Raw genomic sequence first — 21103 nt, forward strand, 5'->3', positions numbered from 1 at the left:
TTCCAGCTACAGCAGAAAAGGATGTGAGAGGCTGAGGTTGTTATCCATCTCTAGGCTTGCCATACCTCAGGAAAAGGGGGATTTTGCTGAATCAGCAAAATGTCAGGGAAACCCCAGATGTATGGCAGTGTGATGGAAAACAGCTCCAAAAGCTTAAGATCACTATTCTGGGAGGAGGTTTCTCTAAAAAACTCAACAATTTTGATTTGTTCTCAAAAAACCCACAAAGCTCAGTAAAGACTGGAATGCAGTGTTTACACAGACAATATTAAATTAGATCCACTGAACCTCTATTGCTTGGTTATCCAGATTTTTAGCACAACTTATATTTGATGGTCAGAGAAAGGAATAACATTTTAAATATTAATAAAGTAACTAAAACATGCTATTTAAAATTGAACATATTAAGCAACAAACATACTGCAGAAAGATTGACAGGCAATCAGTCAAGCATTAATAATGAATGCTTATGTACATTAAAAGGTCCTACATCAGTTCCAAATAGCAAAACCCAGAGGGATTTCACCAAACCATATCAAGACAATAAAAGCCCACCCCCCTGCATGTGCATGAACAAATAATTTCAAACTGGTTTTAAGCTTAAGTGGTTCTCCTCAAAACCAGATATAAAAATGTTAACTGGCAGTGTTAAGCAATATTTAGCTATGTATGTTTTGTTGTCAATTCTGAAAGGTGTTTTAACATTTTGTGATAAAGTAGAACATAGAAACACCAATATTTTTTTTTAAGGAAAAAAATCTGAAAGGTTTACTTACCCCTAGGATATTACCATACTTGGCAGCACTGGGTACAATTCCACTTATAATGATAGAACTGAATAGTCATCACTTTTAATGGATCAAATCTACGCAGTCCATCAGCAGTGCTGTTAAATCTAATCAGAAGTTGGGTTGTAAAATTAATGGCCCTGTATTCTCTTTTAAAAAGGGAGTATTTTAATAAATTTGGATCGGCACCGTATTTCGCCTCTCCCCCAGCATCGGTGATGGTAAATTTCAATAGCGTTTGAGGGCTCAGTAGTCCAATAGAGTGACTAACAGGATGATTGTATCAGAAAAAGTAGTGTCTCTGTGTTATATATTAATCAGGTTTATAGTCCAACAAAATGAGTGAATATTAAACTTAATCTCTTAAAATATTATCAGCCAAAGTAAAATAAAAAAGCCAGGTCCTGAAAATAATTAGTATAACGAATTCTCTGTCTAAAAAAATTGTGGCATATCATTTGCGCAATGGACTTCAACTTGGGCAAACGGAACTTGCGCTTCCTCTCCTCCTTCTTGCAGTCTGCTGTGCTCCACCAGAATTTGCTCCAGTAGGTTGTGGAACTTCCTGGAGCAGATCGAGGGGAAGGGACACACAGGGGCTGAAGTGGGAGAAGGCAAAGTGCTGTCATATCCATCAGTGTGACGTTGGCACTCACCCTAAATTTTAAGCCTCAGGAAATATTTTTAGAACAGTGTAAAAGGCAGAAACACTAAGAAGATAATGTTGTTTATAAACCGTGCAAGAGCAATGATCTTGGGTTAAAACCATAAACGTATAGATATGGGCAACTAAGGGGAAAGTGCTTGAATATATTTGAAAAGAGATTAAAAGTACATTCTCCTGCTAGAACTTTCAGAAGGCTTCTTGAGGAGTAGCTGTCCTTAGTTGGATGTTGTCATATTACAGCCACTCTTTCAGGTCCTCATGGATGAGTCTATTTCAAAGCAGCTCGTTTTAATTCTTTACTTTGCTAATGAACTAGAACTGCACAAGGTACTTGTAATGATGTGTTAGGTTTCGTAAAACAAAAACAAAACCCCCACTCAGGCTGACTTAGGGTTCAACTGCTAATGTGGGAAACTATTTGTGTGTCCATTAAAAAGAAAAGCAGGTATTTCTTTAGCATTGACAGTCAGGTGGCCAGGCCTTGAATGACTTCTGTGGTATGATGGCTAATCATAAGAGAATATAATATTGATGAAAATTAACAAAATAAAACTAAAATAAATAGTGCGCTAATTAGACTAAGTGGTAGATGCATGATGGGGTGGTGGGAAGTTGTTAGAAACTCAAGAAGAACGTATTATGATGTGAAATAACAAATATTACCATTTTCTTTTCTTTCTTCTGGATAATCCTTTTGTTTGTTATTTCTTTTTAATCTCAATAAAGCATTAAGAAGAGAGTCAGGTGGTCAGTGTGCAAAAAAGAGATAGGTAAAGGGCCCCTGACCATTAGGTCCAGTCGCGGACGACTCTGGAGTTGCAGCGCTCATCTCGCTTTACTGGCTGAGGGAGCCAGTGTACAGCTTCTGGGTCATGTGGCCAGCATGACTTAAGCCGCTTCTGGCAAACGAGAGCAGCGCACGGAAATGCCAGTGTGGTGTAGTGGTTAAGAGTGGTAGACTTGTAATCTGGTGAACCGGGTTTGTGTCTCCGCTCCTCCACATGCAGCTGCTGGGTGACCTTGGGCTAGTCACACTTCTTTGAAGTGTCTCAGCCCCACTCACCTCACAGAGTGTTTATTGTGGGGGAAGAAGGGAAAGGAGAATGTTAGCCGCTTTGAGACCCTTCGGGTAGTGATAAAGCGGGATATCAAATCCAAACTCTTCTTCTTCTTCTACCTATTTATCTACTTGCACTTTGACACGCTTTCGAATTGTTAGGTTGGCAGGAGCAGGGACCGAACAATGGGAGCTCACCCCGTCGCGGGGATTCGAACCACCGACCTTCTGATTGGCAAGCCCTAGGCTCTGTGGTTTAACCCACAGTACCACCCGCGTCCCTAAAAAAGAGATAAAGGTAAAGGTAAAGGTACCCCTGCCCGTACGGGCCAGTCGTGTCCGACTCTAGGGTTGTGCGCCCATCTCACTTAAGAGGCCGGGGGCCAGCGCTGTCCGAAGATACTTCCGGGTCACGTGGCCAGCATGACAAGCTGCATCTGGCGAGCCAGCGCAGCACACGGAAACGCCGTTTACCTTCCCGCTAGTAAGCGGTCCCTATTTATCTACTTGCACCCAGGGGTGCTTTCGAACTGCAAGGTTGGCAGGCGCTGGGACCGAGCAACGGGAGCGCACCCCGCCGCGGGGATTCGAACTGCCGACCTGACGATCGGTAAGTCATAGGCGCTGAGGTTTTACCCACAGCGCCACCCGCGTCCCTAAAAAAGAGATAGTGTACAACAAATCAGTATATAGATTACTTCCACTTTTCCACAAATATCACTAGTGTAGTTTTATTTGTACATTTCTGGGACAGAACCTATGCATTTTTACCTATGTATGCCACAATGTACGTTGACACTGTTCTAGAAATATCCCCCTCCCCCCCCGTTAATAGTACTGGCGATTTTAATAAATGAAGTGAAAACTTGCTGATAGGCACAGCAGATATAGTAAGTCTTATGCAGAATTTGGAATTTGCTAAAATTCCAAGTCATGCCAAACTCTCCGAGTCCCATTTCAGTAAAGTCCTTCAATTTCCAAAGGGATGATTTGTGAGCCGTAAAGGGCACAATTCTGGCTCGCTGCCACTCTTGTGGAGGGTGGGGAACTTGAACATTGAGCTGCGTTTGATTTCCATGCAGTTGCAGCCCAAGCTGAGTAGGCGGATCTGCGGGGGAATTTCATATTATCAGACAGATTTCCAAGGGATGAGATGAGATGAGACAAGAGAAAAGGTGTAGGCAAGTTGGCCTTCTATTTCCAGCAACCAGCAGAACCACCATGCTGATTGCTGTAATCTGCTCAGCTCCCAGCATGCAATCTGATACTATAAGTACACCCTAGCACTTTTGTCCCTCCAGGTTGCAGACTGACTCTTAGGGTTGCTGGGCTGCAGCCCTGTGTGCTTGTTCTCGTAGGGAAGTAGGTTAGGAGATAGGTGGCATGGCTTAATGACACGGAGGGCTCTTGCCTTGTCACACCAACCTAGCATGCATTAACATTGTTTGATAGGGCTTTTGAAGGAATTGTGTGCATTCAGGACAAGCAATATGTCTGCATGTGTTTGGAGCCTCTGCAGACTGTTAGAAATACTATTGGAGTGTGCAACCCACAAGAGTCACATTGGGTTTCTTTTTTCCCTTCTCTCGTGGACTCACATGTGCACAGACAGCACTCATATATGTTCATATACACACTGCTGAGAGGTTTAGGATCTTTGGCATCCCTGTCTGCTATCTGCCTTCAGATCACCTTACTGTTGTGTGGATGGAGCCTACTGAGGAGTTGAGTATCCTGTACTTAGCAACTAAATTTGCATGTGTTAATCTTTTAGGTCAGATGTGGGTGAATTCAGGATATGCCTAGATGACTTTCTGCAGGGAGCTGGAATCTGGCTTGTTCCAGGGTCACCAAAGCTCATCATAGAGAGTCTTATGCCATATTGGTTATGTCAATCTTATACATATGCCATGATGACCATATCATAAGTTCAGATTCACACACACATTCTCACACAAGTACTAGCCAGTGGACTTACTTTGTAGGGGCATGCAGCAACCACAAAATGCCCCTTGTCTCTGTAGTGTTTGGAAGCAACCTATTTCACAAATGCTGTGTCCTATGCAGGCATGAGTCAAACCAGTTAAACCTAAAATTCTGTTTTCACACCCACTACCTATAATTGGAAATCGAAAAATGGCTATAAACTTTCCACCTTTAAACAGAAGTGGATGGAATTTGCAGACGAAAGAGCTCCTCCAGAGTGGATCAAGCCTACCAAACATAGGCAAATCCATTCAGGGATTTTTGGGCAGGGTACCTTTAAAGCTTATTGAAAAAGAAGAAAGATTTTCTCACACATTTTAAAATAAAAAGAGGAAATAAATCACATGAAAAAGCCTACAACTGAAGTGAAAGAGAAAGAAAGTGAAATGATCTGATGAACTTGTCCTAAAAGTTTGCAAACTCATAACCCAACTAACATAAACTGGGATGGGGGTGGAGTAAATACCAGAATGAAAACCAATTGATTAAGAGCTTATTTTTAATTTTTGTTAGGAGACAAAGTGATTGGGAAGGCTGCCAGTGTTCCAATGCTTTGCTGGCTGGAGCTGAGAGTAGAACAATAACCATGTGAAAAACACACTCTTTATTTCATGGGTAGGCAAACTAAGACGTGGGGGCCGGATTCAGCCCAATCGCTTCCAAATCCGGCCTGCGGATGGTCCAGGAATCAGCATGTTTTTAAATGAGTAGAATGTGTCCTTTTATTTCAAATGCACCTCTGGGTTATTTGTGGGGCACAGGAATTCATTCTTTTTTCTTTTTCAAAATATAGTCCTGCCCCCCACAAGGCTTGAGTGGACCAGCCCCCTGCTGAAAAAGTTTGCTGACCCCTGCTTATTTGCTTTAACATTCTCCCCAAATCACTGTGATTGGAGTGCTCTTAGAAAATAATTTACTATGATTAAAACCTAGACCTCACTGCCAAAACAAAAGATTCCCCCATAATTTCTCCACTCCTTTTTCATCTCCACCTCCTCCTCACTCAAGCTCAAGGTGTTTCCCTCATCAGCTTGATTTCACTTTTTAAAAAAATGAAGTGGTCACTTTATTTTAAATGGCAAAAAGCAGCATTCACAGAGTAAACTCAGGACTTGAGGGAGTGCCTGATCTGACAAGATAAATTGTTAATGGCACAATATGAATCAGGAATGTGACAACTTCACCTGAATCACCTCTACCTGAATCATTTTTCAGGATATGCACATAATCAGTGTACACCCCTAGTAAATACTCAGCTGGTAGGGGCAGAATTTTGCCTTATATATTTAGATAATTTCAGTAAGAGGTCCATAGGTATTGCTATTTTTATTTATGTTTCAGGAAATTCCAGATGAACACTTGGAGTGTGCATCAATGGCTAATGGGTAACCAGCATATATTGCTAAATAGTTGCAATCTTTTTACGAAATGAACATTTCAAGTTCAGAAATGTATTTAATGAGGCTACACAAAAGATATAAAATCTGTCTCTTTATTACTGCCAACACAGTTTCCCCCCTCAGTGTTTTACTGTTATTTTGATTCCTTGCAATTCCCAAAGTTTACTCTCTACCAGCCTCTCACTATGTGAATAATTATCACATCTTCGTTTTAGAACTTGGCCTCACACCCTTTAGCCTGTTAATTATCTTCTGACAAGACAACCTAGTCTCTTCCCACTGACATTCATTTCACTCTTTTCTAACTGCCCCTTTTTCTGTTCTTGCATTGAACAAATTCATAACCATTGTTGTTGTTTGTTTCTAGCAACCAACCTACAACTGACTTTTCCCTTTTCAGTGTATTGCTGTGTTTATGCCGACAAGACTATGTTATACAAAAGGGGGAAAAAATATGAAAGGAAAAACTGAATGCAGCTTGCAATGCAAATTTATTGCATCTCACATCTGTGTGGGTTTATTAAAAAAAATCAGGATGGTTTATGCAAGCAAGTTAAAATTAGCTTGTCAGCTGATGCAAAGATTGAAGTGGACTGTGGGCTATGAAAAAATGGGCTAAATTTGTTTGTCTTTGTGTGTCACAAGACTCCGCATTGTTGCTTTTATGATCACATGTGATTATCCATGTACAACCTGAAGTTTCAGTCCTATATCTACTTACCTGGAGTAAGCAGTACCAAAATCTGTGGGACTTACCTCTGAACAGACATGTATATTATTCGGCAGAAATAATATTTTTTTAAGGATCGTTATAAAAGCAAGCAATGTCTTCCAGTTCTCACTACCAAACTGCATTGTTAGAGGTTTCTGTTTCTAATTGACTTCTGGTGTTGCATAGGGCACCGCTGAAATTTTAAAGTCCAAAGTCTGCCACTGCTGAGCAGCATACATTTTATTGCTGTGTTATGTTTTTCTCCAGTTTTTATTGATTTGACATGGTTGTAGTTTTCTCTGTGTGTGGTTGTAACAGCAACATATAAATGTTTAAGCAAATGAAGAACTAAAATGGCTGCTATGAGAACCAGGCCTCTGTTGAAGCAGCAATCAGCTGTGTATTGTATTAAAACACCCAAAAACTCATAGCTCAATAGGACTCAATAAAAAACAGTGTTGCAAAGTGTGTGGTTGGTAACATGACCCCAAAGTGCTGCTTTCAAGTTGTGAAATTGCCATTATATTATGGCCGTAATGGCTTCGCATTAAAAACATTCTTGCTCACCAAACTGCTTCTGACAGCTAGCAACATTTTGGATCCTTCAATAAGTGTAATTGAAAATGTGTTGGGTAACTAAAATACTCCCCCCAGAAGTGAGTGGCTTCAATTATATTTATTAAAAAGATTCAGAATTGCTTTTCTCCCATGCAGTGTAATTATAAACGACAGAGAACAATCTGCTATAAATGTAGAGCAGCTTTGTAGACTGTTATGACAACCCAAAGGAAAGGAACTTGCGGGTGGGGGGAAACACCCTCCGTTCCCTTGAAAATTTTCTTTACTATTTTTAAAATGTCAGTAAATTTCCATGAATATAAATGCTTTCCATTTTCACATCTATTTAATGCTGAGCAAGTAAAAATCTGCTAAACATGTTTGTCGCAATGCACTGCACAAATTGTCCTCTTTGGATTTGGTCCTATTCTCCCCCACCCCATTCCAAACGCCTATTGAATTCAACTGCTTTAGAGAAATGTGTATTTTTATGCAAGAGTAGTGCACGATCAGCGGCTTTTTCCATTGCCCGAGAGATGATTAAAAAGTAGATAGATTTGAATAATAAAATAAAAGGACTGTGCTAAGCTTTTGAGGTTATACCTCAACAGATGACAGGACCTCTTTTTTTGTAACAAGTGAGATGGTTGGCTTCTTTGGTAAAAATTTCTGCTTGCGCTGTATTCATGCCATGCTTTTGCTGAGGGAAGAAAGAACAAGCGAGAAAGCACAGAACATACTATATGCATCACTGGAACTTATTGCTTTATCTTTATTGCATTAGAGTAAATGACCTTTTTTCCCTGCTGCCAAGTCAGTCATCATATTTTAGTTCTGCCCTGAATCCCTTGTCAGGAGCTGAGATCTGAATCTGCAGAAAATAACAAGAACAACCTCGGTAAATGCCTCGCTTTCAATTAGCATACTCAAAATATCACACTGTTCCTTCCTCACAGTTTTGTAAATTCACTTTTACAAGCAGCTGGCAGCTTTACAAGTGCTTGAACAAGTTAATTAATCCTATCTATGGGAGAACCCTAGCCACATAGTAGAGTCAGGGTTTTTACCCCCGGCTGGAACTCATCAGAACACAGGGCGCCATTGCCATTCTAAGAGAATAAGGGAGCTGTTCATGGTGAGTTTTGGAACCCCTTTTTCTAGAAAAATAGCACTGAGTATAGTTGCCCACATAACCCTGCCGTATATGGCTACTTGCAGGATCAGTCCACCCACATCACCCTCACTATGCAACAGACAAAGCAACTTCTTGGATGTACATTGCGAAGCCATATAAAATTTAATCACATGTGCCAGGAGAATCTCAACAGTGGTCACCTCATAGCTTTAGTAAAATAATAATAATAATAATAATAATAATAATAATAATAATAATAATAATAATTTAATTAGCTTTGAGGGAGGGCTGTAGTTCAGTGATAGAGCATCTGCTTTGCATATAGAATGTTCCAGATCCATCCCCAGCATTTCCAGGTAGAGCTGGGAATGTTTCCAGCCTGAAACCCTGACAAGCCACTACCAGTCAGTGTAGCACAGGGCAGCCCCACCCCCCACAAAAAGACACCCTCAGTCCATTTCCCCCCATTCTCCACTGCGATGTTTAAGGCAGGGCACAGGGCAGCGCATAGACTGAGGTAGCTATACAAGAAAACCATTGATATTACTTAGACACTATTTTGAAAAGTGCTGCTATAGCGTGTTTGTGAAACTAGGCATACAAAAATTCTGAGGACAATGTGTACATCAGAGGAAACATTTAAACTTCCTCCACTGGTGCACTGATCCAACTGCACACATCACATCAATGTCAACTGCACCCAGGTTGGTTCACTACAGGTGTGTTTACTATACAAGTGGACTGGTGCAGCATGTGGATTTCCATACTAAACAATTTAAAGTAACCCTGCACTGAAGAAAGGACAGAAGTAGTAGAAATAGTAGTAGCTTTGCTCGTTTTTAAAATCAGTATTTAAATTTTGGCTGGGCCTTTTCAAGGCATGGTTCAAGCATTTGTTCTCCTCCCTCTTGTCACTCTTTATGCATAATTCACCATATGTGCTTAGGGATGAATAAATTGAGGACCAGTTACTAATATTCTCACCGGTTGCAGTTTTGATCCCCATATGGGACAGCTGCATATTCCTGCATTGCAGGGGGGATGGACTAGATGATTCTCAGCATCCCTTCCAACTCTACAGTTCTCTAATTCACCATCTTCCCAAACCCACATGAAAAGAGAAGATATAGTTTAATCTTTGAGTCCTGTTTTGTCTGATTTGCTTTTAAAATATCAGTGTGCTCTTCTGAAGTAGCCTCCCATTTATGGATCTAGGGCTCAGGGTAATTCTTGTGTAAATATACAGAACATAGGGTTTCATTCAAGAAGCTCTGGAAAACATTGCCTTATCCATTCCTGTTCCAGCTTGTGGCTTCAGTGAGGATGAACTTGAAAAGCACAACAAGCAGAAAAGAAGGCTACTCTTGGACTTGAATCTGCCATTCTGGTTTTGTAGTAACACAGCTTGTAGCTTTGACTTTTGCTAAGCAAAAAGGAAACCCTTTGTATATTTTTCAAAGACGGAAGCAGTCTGGAAAGGAAGCCTCTTCTGACCTTGCTCTTCAGAGGCAAGAGTGCACGACTGTAGGTGTGGGAAGATAACTTCATAGGAACACAGGGCCTCTGGGGAATTGCAGAGATCATGTTATTTACTTTGATCTGTAACCCCCCAGAGCGAAAACTCTGCCAAATGTGCCCCAGAGAAGGTGAGGGCGGCTGCTGACCTAGTGCAAAGATTCCATTAGAAAGTAAAATTTCCATCTCTAATTCAGTCCACCACTTAAGGTATAACTACACAGCAGTCCTCAAAGCATCCTCAGTCCTTGCCAAACGCTGGCCCGCACAGGAAACAGAAAAACCCACAAGACCTTTATGAAGCATGTGACCTATGTCACAGGACAAGGTCTTGGCATGGAAGGAGTAGGGGGGTGGCTCTTTCCCCCATGTTCCATTTCAATCTAATTCTTGCACTTCTTGTTTTCCACTTGTGTATCAAGCTCAGGTCAAGCAACTTGCCATAGCATTCTGCCTGCTATTCCTCAATACAATTTTGCCTGCAGTGCTCTAACATCAGTGGGGCGACCTGAATTGAAAAGATAGGATGAATCTGTGGTAGAAGTTAGCATTCCATTTAATGGATGATTTCAGAATGAAGAACTTTCAGAGCTGATTGCGGCATTTGCGAAGTGGAGTATTTGCAGGGCAGCTGCAATTCAGACCACAAGCACCTGCCCTTCCCTATGGTGGCATAATGCACCTTGGAACTTCCTGGAAACTGACAGGTAGCTGGAGCCTTTGCTGTGGCCTAGAGCAGAGTGGAGCTTGCATTTTAATAAGGGAAGCAGTGGGACCAGAAAGGAAAGCAAGGCAACAGACGCGGGAGAGAACAGCAGCATGTTACTGTATCTGGGACTCAGTTTCTGGCTTTCCTCTTCTTTCAGAATGGCACTCTCATTTTTCAGTAGAGTCTTAGCTTAGCTTGCCATACGCTGCCTGCTGCCCTAGCTGATATGAAAAAGCCTGGGATAAGGCATATGTAGGATGCTGAGAGAAAGGAGGTAAAAGTTGAGCATAGTAAGAGGTGCATTCTGGCCAAGCTGTACCTGAGATGAAAATGATCTATCTATATTGGTTGGCTATCAAAGCTTTGGTCACTATAACCTGACTATTCTGAAGCAGTCTGTTGGTGCATTTGCTGGTTAGACAAAAGAAGCCAGAATCTGCATGAGTTTTGAAATTTAACTTGGCTGCTCTTAAGAACATAAAAAGAGCCAGGTGAATCAGGCCAATGGTCCACCTAGTCCAGCATCCTGTTCTCACAGGATGGTACAAGATTTCCACTCCTGATTTAAAACAAATTGCTCTTGCTATCTTGGGATCCTGTCAGGCACAACACCCTGGCCAGGCAGTGTAGAGAAAGCTTGTTATTTGGAGTGTGTGTGTGTGTTTCTTTGGGGCTGTTTTTTGAGCTAGTTTCCCTTTTAACATTTAAATGCACATAGGCACTGGTTTTCTTTAAAAGGAGGGCCTTTTCTTCTTCTTTTTACATTACATTTCTGTGTCTTGAATTTTCCAAGCTATGCATAGTCCACATCATTCCTCTGATCCAGGTGTCAGACTTGATGCACAAATAATGTTGGAGGTTCTTCCTGTAAGTGTATTGTATGGTATTCCAGCACCTGGAAAAACGATCATGGTAGTGGCATACTGGGCTCTTTATACATCTAAAGCACATTTAAGCCCTGCCCCCAATCCTGGGAACTGTAGCTTGTTAAGGGTGCTGAGAACTGTAGCTCTGCTATGGGTAAACTACAATTCTTTGCATCCATCTAAACCCAATCTAGTTTATTTCTATCCCCGAGCCAATATTTCACTGTAAATCAGTTTCCATTTATCTCATTTCAGCTTTTACAGTCTTGGACCACTGCAGCTCTTTTCATCCAGGCTTCTTTCTTCTGGATGTAACAAATCAACTGCATTAGCCAGTTTTAGCTATCTGCATTACTGTATTTCCACTTCTCCACCTAACTTCTTAACCAAACCAAAGTTGTGTTAATGTTCTGTTTTCCATTATTTGATAAATTTATTTTCTGTCATCCATACATTATTTGTTTCTTTCTCTTTTTAAGTTTTGCTTTCCTGGGTGGGTTTTTCTAAACTTCCTGTGACCTTTAGAGCCTCCTGGTGAGAACAGCTTCTAAAACAATCAAAAAACAAAACGGCAAAGTGGTTGAAACTGTTTCATCCCTTCACATACATCTTATAATTAAAGGAACCACAGCTTCCTTTTGCCTCGCATCTGTGGTGCCAAGGAGCTACAAGGGCAGTGGTCTGCTTGGCACTGCCCCTTTCATAGTCTGGCAACTGAGACAAACCACTAATCGTGCTTTGGGTTGCCCAACAATGAATTGGGCAAAATTTATTGTTATCCAAATTTAGCATGTCCCCATGTAATTTCGAGTTACAGTATGAATGAAAATAAAGTCATGTTTTCTTAAAACTCTAACAGAGCGTTTGGAATACTTTCCAAATAGAATATAGAAAAAACTTTATTAATCAGCTTTCAGCCATGTATTTAACTCTTTGCACATTTGCTTAGATTTATTTCAAGTTTACATTCTGGAGGTTGTGCTATATATCAGGGTCTCTCACCCACCCCAACCAAGCAGCATTATTTCACAGGCATTAATGAAATGCATTATAATTTTTGGTATGTTACCATAGTAGTTATTTGAATATGCTTTCTGTATTTTCTAAGCTTCCATGAGAGAACCAAGGATGGAAACTCTCTCCACTGCATGGGCAAATGATCTAAACAAGCCATTTGTGGCTTATCTGCAAATTGTCAGATCTGCACAAAGGACACAGCCAGCAAGCCTTCAGACAGTGAACTTTGAACCTTGGCTGGACCTTGCACTAGTCAGCACAGTAACAGGAAAGCCAGCAGACAGATTTTGAACGGAGGTTAGAAGGCTGCTGTAGGGTTATGAGCAGAGTAACAGCTGCACTTTGCTACATGAACTTTGTACTTAGACACAGGGGTACTTAATCTCTATGACAGAGCTCTTTGTTTCATTACTTATTAACATTCCCTTCCCGAGTAAAGTTCTTTTGGTAATGAACCTTTTTTGAAAGCATGATTTACACAGATGAACAGATATGGACTATTAAAAATAGCGTGAGCAGCTTTACCAGTTTAAATATTATACCTCTGCATGAACCTTGTTGACTTTACTGTTCAAAACCCCTTAAGGCATCCTTTTTGGTAACCATTGCAATGATAATGATATTTTATGACATGCTATTTTCATGGAAAGATTCATACAATAGTTGTAGTCTATCTTCAAAAGGATGGCGAATCGTTCAATAGAATGTTGTCATCATTCTTTACCTCCTGCATTTTCTTTTGTTTTTTAATTAAGAAAGGTGGAAACCAAGAGAATAATTCCTCATTGATTTCTGGGCTCAGTTTAAGCATTCCTCTTGTGTTGCACATGGTAAAAGACTGTGTATACACATCATTTCCCACATGGTATGTTCAAGAGGAATGCCACATGGGGCAGTACAGTGGTACCTCAGGTTACAAACACCTCAGGTTACAAACACTTCAGGTTACAGACTCCGCTATCCCGGAAGTAGTACCTCAGGTTAAGAACTTTACCTCAGGATGAGAACAGAAATCGTGCAGTGGCGGTGCGGAGGCAGTGGGAGGCCCCATTAGCTAAAGTGGTACTTCAGGTTAAGAACAGTTTCAGGTTAAGAACGGACCTCCAGAATGAATTAAGTTGGTAACCAGAGTTACCACTGTAGTAGCCACCAACTTGGATGCATTTAAAAGAGGACTAAAGAAATTCATGGAGGACATGACTACTAATGGCTCCTAGTCATGATGGTTATGCTCTACTTCCACAGTCGAAGGTAGTAATGCTTCTGAATACTAGTTCCAAAAACTGCTGGAGGGGAGAATGTTCAGGTCCTGCTTGCAGGTTTCCCAAAGGCATACTGTGGGAACAGTGTATATATAATCAGCAGATTCAAATGTAAAAACATTAAAAGCAAAGATAAAACTGGGTATTTATTTAGACTTTTTTTAAAAAAAAAAGTCTGAATGGGCTCACATTTTTCTGCAACAAAAGATTATGACCAAACAGTATGTAAGAGGAATAACACCTTAGGAATCAGTGATTTAAAATGTAACGAGAACAAAATAAGAAGGCTATAAACATTGCAATATTTATGGTTATTACCTGGAAAATCTTCAATGAAGAAAATGAATTCCAGATACAGTGTTTTGTCTCCGTCCCACTCCAGAATGCTCTCTTCCCAGAAACCATTCTTCATTGAAAGAAGTAGTTTGTCATCTTTCTCTCCTCCCTCTATGCTGAAAGCCAAAATCAATTTGTGTTTGTTATTTATCTGAACAGGTGGGAAAATTAGGAAAAGACACCAGTTGGCTGTAGAGAAGGTTTAAAGGCTGGAAAGCAGATTTGCTGAAAGTGGAGAGGATATATAACAATGGGTGGGATCCAAAGTTGTATAAGCAGAACTCCAGTCATACAAAAGCGCTTTCCCCACCCTGCTTCCTTACTGCAATCCCTTGTGCTCCCTGGAAAGTCACTCTGAAGGCCAGAGGATGCTCTGGAATGATATAAGATGTGGCAATGGGTGATGCAGATTCTACCTGGGAAACAGGTGTAATAGATTGTTCATTTGGTACTATCAGGGACAGAAATCTGGTTCTTTTATTTGGATTGATTTGTCTATGTGCCAGGCCTTAGTCATTGATATATGTCATAAAAGGCCCATAATTTGTACCTAATGCTATGATTTGATTAATGTTCAATGCTGGCATAATGCTGACTTATTTGCAATCAGTATAGATTACTGCTGAGGAAAAAGCCTGGTTAGCCTAGTCTTTTCCAAGTAGAAAAGCAAACCAGCCTACCTAAAGTTCAGTGGCTCAGTTCAAACACATTGCTAAACCTTGGATGAACTTGGTCATGCCTTGGGTTCAAGCTTTCTCTTCTCTCCTCCACATAAAACTGAAGTTTGCATATGACAACTAAAGAAAAGCAGGAGCAGAATGGTTTCTGACCAAGGGAACAAGGCTGGACAAGCCTTGTGTTCACATGCTCCCCCTTCCATCTCCTTTCCCAGAGCAGCCATGAGGAGGAGACTAGAAACACCCACTTCCTCCTTGAAACTAACCACAATTTATTATGTCCAAAGCAAGTACTGTGGTTAGTTTAAAAACTATGAGTTTTTAAAACATGGCAAGATCAAAAACCACGGCTTGATATTTGAATTTTTTTCAACCATTCACAGCTTAAATTAACCACAGATTGTCTGGTGCAGATAGAACAATAAACAATAAGGTAAGTCAAACGGAGGATGGCCACACCTGGAAAGGAGAGCACTGCTTCCTGAGACCTGTTATTTCAGGGCTGGGGACCCTGTGGCCCTCCAGCTGTTGTTGGGCTCCAAATGCCATCAACCCCAGTAAGCATGGCTAATGTTCAGGGATAATTGGAACTGTAGAACTGTAGTTTAACATCTGGGGGGAGGGTGTCAGAAATTCCATACTCCTAAGATAATTGCTGAAACTGAAAACTGAACCGGCACAGTATTCTTCACGTAAAAGATGTGCTCTCTGAGTGAGCTTTGTTCCAAACACACACACACAGAGACACCCTTTGACTCCACTTATTAATGCATTTAAATAACTTGGCACTTGCATTTGACCGATGTCCTGTGTGAATGATGGTAACAGCGGATACTTACAAAGGGTTAGAAGTGCATTGTATAGCCCAGCTGAGGATGTCACATCACAGTATGTGTCATAAGGAAAGCATACTATGTGAAAAAGGCCTTTGCCACTTCAATGGCAGGCTGAGCGATCAAACACTGTGCATTTAATTATTAGCTAAATGCAAGGCTGAGGATTTCAAATTAAACAAAAGAAGCCATAGGAAGTGTGAGAAGTTGTGACCCTGAAAGTCACTTCTTAGCTCTGTATTCAAAAAGTGGCCTGCTCATAACTTTCTAAATGGCAAAATTATGTTTACATACAAATTGCAGCTTAATTAGTAGAATAGCTGTACACTTCATTTAGTGCCAAAGGAGCAAAGGGTATGGTTAATAATACAGATTGGAAATTGACAATAAAGCCTCCTAGTTGTGCAGGACAACCAATGCATATGAATATCACTCTCATATTCTTAGATATTAATTTGTCCATGAAAGACAAGGATGAATATATTTTTAAGAAAGGTTATTATATTCATACCAACACACCTTTACAGGGTAAAAAAGGATTCAACGTATTTTATTATAATTATTTATTATTACATAGCATCATCATTATGTATAGCTGCATCCTTCTAGATGCAAAATATGTCTTTCTGCATATTAAAGGTTATTTCACCTTCACACTGAGCACGTCTTCTTTCTCCCAAAAAAGACTGCCAACACCACACCAAGACATAACACATGTACACTGCTACTGATTTAAAACAGCACACATCTGCTACAAGGACCTTATAATCTAAATTCAAATAGAAGATAATTGAGAGAAGAGAGAAAAGGAAGAAGGACAAAGTAACTGGACACATTAAGCTGTTTCGTCTGGAAGTTTGTCATTGTATACCAGTGAGTCTCTAAGGCCACATGACTGCCTTTTTGCTGCTACAGGCTAACAAGACTACTCTTCTGGAATTAACAAATATAGCCATTCATGCATATGTTTTATTCAGCATCAATCCAATTCATATAATCCTGACAAAATGCTGCTTAAAAGCTTTTTAACATTGGCAGTGTAACTATTTTTAGATCCATTAAACATGATTCAAATTACAAGAAAGGAGATTCCAACTAAACATGAGGAAGAACTTTCTGACAGTAAGAGCTATTCGACAGTGGAACGGACTCCCTTGGAAGGCGGTAGACTCTCCTTCCTTGGAGGTTTTCAAAGAGAGGTTGGCTGGCCATCTGTCTGAGGTCCCTTCCAACGCTATAGTTCTGTGGTTCTGTGAAAGTGCAGGCATGTTGATCATGCCATTTCCACGCTTGTGAATAGCGCATTATAATCACAATGTTAACATTTGAGCATTGTTCTTTCTCTTCACATTGTATTGCCTGTACCAGGCAAAGATATCACAATTCATAATGCTTCTGATGTTGTAGACTGAAATTACAATGGGACGTCAAGGGAATTAGCTCAGCTTGAAGGAAAAGGAATGAAATCCCACCCCCATCCCCTTTCCTTTTTGTGGATAACATGAAGAGGAGAGTCACAGTTTACATCTTAGTGGTTTCAGTAAATTAGAAAAGTCAAACATAACAAGAAGCAATGCAAAATAAAATTCAGCATGCAGAATTTGGCTTCATTGTTACTTAACAGTTATGTCACTGAGAGACCATTTCAAGTCTGTGGCTGCCGAAATCGCAGCCCAACTGATGCACAAGCCATGCATAATGTATTACATAACACTATATATTAAGTCAGCTCTAGAGTGTTAATATGTCATGAAAGTTAATTCAGATATCATACATTATGCAAAAGAGAAAGAGATGTGGAAATAGACCTCCCCCTCCACCGCTATTTTCAAGAGGTGTCAAGCAAGCTATTTCAATGTCTTCCCTTAGGGTCTGACCTAGTAGGATGCAGAAACACTAGTCCGATGCTCTTTGGAATAAAGAAACCTTGCTCAGATCTTGACATTCATACACAGCAAAAGAAGGGCTAAACAATGGCTGAGATCAGAGCACACACTGCCCGGCAAATACGGCTTTAACATAGTTTTAATACCGTAATGAAGTTCTTTCAAACACCAGACCAAATGGTAGTCAGCAGGCCTACATTAGGCGAGTGAAACTGAGATCTCAGGCAGCTGATTTTGGGTGTCATGTTATTGTTACTGCCAGGGTGGGGTGTTTGTGGGCTTTTCATTTTCAGATACCTAAAAAACGTGACTCACCCTGGGTGCTAAACACCTTGACTCTCTCTGTCTCTCTCTCTCTCACTCTCTCTCTCTGTGTGTAGGGGGATGCCATTTGTTGTTTTGTCTTGGACAGCAAAGCCAAAATTTCTTGGGCTAGCTCTGCATTTAAACAGTGCCACTTCAGTATGCAGGTTGGGATTTAGACAATGTCTCACTAACAACAACAACCCAACATATGGTAAGCTAACATACCAGGGAGGAAGCTGTTTATTTGTTTGTTTCATAATATTTATAGACCACTTGATCGTAAAACAAGACCTCAAAGCTAGCCTTTAAGTCTTCTCACTGACACCTAGTTTCTTATGTGTTATAAGAAATTAAATATTTTTGCTGCAATGTTGAAATACCTACGGTGAGCTTGCACCTGTTGTCTGGAGTGGTAACATCTAGCCATAGATTTTCCACCTCGGTTGCTGTTGCTTGTGGGAAGAAGTAGGCCACAGGGAAATGGGTTTTTGAAGACATATGTTGAACCTTGCCTTTCTGGACATGAGGCAGCCTGTTGCCATCCTCCATACAAAGTAACTGGCTAACCCACAGCAAAAACTATGCAGAAGATAAGCTGGGAATACATCTCACCAGTAAAAGTTAATTACTTCATTCCATAACTAACTATACACTGATCAATGCCAAATTTATGTTTTATACTTTCTGTGGTAAGTCTTGGCTCACTGTAAAACATGTGGTTTAGAATGTAATACATCTTTCATTCTTGCTGCCATGGCCCAAAACAAAGCAGAGCTTAATTCATCTCCATTACAGCCCTACTGGACCCAATGATCTTACAACATGAAATGCCATTTGGCTGTATAGGTACAAGCATTTGCTTAGCCTCAAAACACAAAGCCAAAAATAAAAATAAAACTAGTATATGTGGTTTTGTATCAGTGACAAGGATCAGGCTTACAAGAGAGATGTATTTGAACAAGTGCACCTCAGTGCTTATCAGAATCCTAATGAAGGTTTCTGCCTTTTTTAAAAAAAATAAAAGCTCTTGACTTCCATTGCCTTGACTACTGCACGAATGGCAAGACACAGACAAATCATTATGAAGAAGCAGCAGAGCAGAACTTACCAGCAGAGAAAGGGAAGCTATAATTAATCTCATTCGTCTGATAGGCAGGTCACTTTTATTATCCTCCACATATTATATATCAAGCCCACATCTGTCCTCACTGGCTAAAGTGGCAGTAACGATGTAAACCTTCCAAAATCTGCAATCTTAAAACTGGCAGAGCCAACCTCTGTGTTTCCTTCCTGTGTTTTTCTGCACATTGAAAATGCACAGTACCCTCTCCCCAATATGGCATTTTCCTTATATGGCAAGCTTGAGGATAAATTGTTGAATTTTTTTGGAAACATGCTATCTGCATAGTTGTTTTTTAGATGTCCAAATCTCCACATCTCTCCAAATCATGCCAGAGGGACCTCGTTTGCTTCATGGTGATTCAGAAAGACCAAACTTTGGTTTAGAAAAGCCACAAAGCTTTCCAAATCAGCCCAGACCAACTCAGAATTTGTCAAAATCTGATGCACACCCCCAGCAAATCATATATAGAGTGAGGCAAAAGAATGAATTAAGTAAACAAGAAACATTGCTGATTACTGGGTGATCTGAGAAAATGACTCACAATTCAGAGTCTAGCTTTGGAATGAGAAATGGATAAGTATTGTAGGATTTTGTTCCAAGGATCAAATTTCTTTCACCCCAAGCCATCGCCCTGGCAGGGAGCTTTGTTTTGGCATGGGAGAAAAGCTGGCACCTCTCCTTCACCTCTAGTTCAAGTCCTCTGATTGAGTGCTTGCACCACACAGCTGCTTAAATCAGATTCTTACCAGCTATGCGGATTAGTCCAATTAAAGCAGCTTGAGCCACACAATTTATAGTCAGAGGCTGACATTTATCAAGGTGCTCCACTTTTTACACACACACACACACACACACACACACCCTCAATGTTTACTGGTGCTCTCCAGTTCAATGGAAGTTGACAGAGAAGGTGCTCTGGTAGTCTAGAATAGCCTCGTTGCACCTATTAATTACTGTGTAAGCCTTGACAGCAAGGACTACTGGATTGTTGCCCATACCCACATTCATTTGCAAGTCATCAATATTTTTCTCTTCCACATGAAACAGGCGGCATGCTAACATGAAATGCATACATGCTATGTAACAGGAAAAAACTGAACTGGATATGATCGCTATGTAATTAATCTCTGCCTGAGTTCTCTATTGTCAGCTTTACAATCAGTTTGGTATTTGTGCCAGGTGACACAGGGGTTGGAAAGAAAAGCAGTTATTCAAACAAGCGAGGGGAACAGGCAGGGAGAGGTGTGGATTTAGAATTCACATTGATAGAATTGATAGGATTCGGTATACATTTCATTCAGTATATTTCATTCAGATGTTAGATGCAGATTGTACAAGATCATGGGAAAGTAGTAAGTGTATTCTGTATCCATCATGAAATCTGTAGTGTCCCCATAAACTTTTCTTTTTCTCCAGCTATAACCCCCTACATTCTGGGAAGCACTAATCCAGCTTGTGTAGCACACATTGCCATTGTAGATCACTGATGTTACAAAGTCAGGGCTGACTGCTGCCAGCCACATCTCTATCTTCAAGAAGTGGTCTCCATCTGCAAATATGATGCATCTGGAAAAAGACATTTCTGAGAACCACTGTCAATTAGACACCTGGGTGTTGAATTCATCAACTGTAAAGTTGGAATGAACCCCAGGAATCACAGCTAGAGAATCCCTGACAGGTGGCCACCCAACCTGGACAATAATGACCCATCTGGGAACCTCAAGTGAAGAAGCTTAGGGTCTCTGTTTTTGAGTGGTGTTCAGTTGCATGCTGATAACTTCTGTTTGGGCAATTAAAGTTGACTGGGAATTCTTCTGCAAGTAACCCACATCCCCAAAAGATTAGATAAGGAAAGTGACATTGTCTAACTCCTTGCCCCTGCTTTATCCTTGACAGCTGAAAAAGTCCATCAGAGGCAGGCACCTCTGTTTTATACAAGCCCCAATGAGTCCTTCACTGCCATTGTGTTCACCTTGCCTGGATGCAGCTTCAGTTTATTCTTCATCCACTTGACCACAGCTGCCATGTACGAGTTCATAGCAAAGGTTGCTGCTCCCACATAGGTTAAGAACATATCTATATCTATAGATATACAGTGGCACCTCGGGTTACATATGCTTCAGGTTACATACTGTCAGGGGTTCAGGAGCAGAGGCACAGGAAAGGGAGGAAATAGAGAGCGAGGGGGAGGAGTCCGAAGGAAATGTTAGCGATGACAGCGGTCCGAGGTCTCTGAGTCTTTCCAGCGAATCGGAAGATTCACAGAAAGG

General features: G+C 40.7%; 1 long non-coding RNA gene across 2 annotated transcripts in view; it reads right to left on the reverse strand.

The window, feature by feature from the left end:
• Nucleotides 1-7920: 7920 nt before the first annotated feature.
• LOC308476620 overlaps nucleotides 7921-21103 on the reverse strand; it is a 33843-nt gene continuing 20660 nt past the window's right edge. The window contains exons 2-4 of one of the 2 annotated variants that reach the window (XR_013986007.1): nucleotides 14689-14805; nucleotides 13991-14124; nucleotides 7921-8039 (exon numbers count right to left, since the gene is read on the reverse strand). This is a non-coding gene — a long non-coding RNA (uncharacterized lncRNA). The remainder of the gene's footprint in view (nucleotides 8040-13990; nucleotides 14125-14688; nucleotides 14806-21103) is intronic. The other variant, XR_013986006.1, reaches the window with a different exon arrangement.

Source organism: Podarcis pityusensis (assembly GCF_964106645.2).
Source record: "Podarcis pityusensis genome assembly, chromosome: 4".
Lineage (NCBI taxonomy): Eukaryota > Metazoa > Chordata > Lepidosauria > Squamata > Lacertidae > Podarcis > Podarcis pityusensis.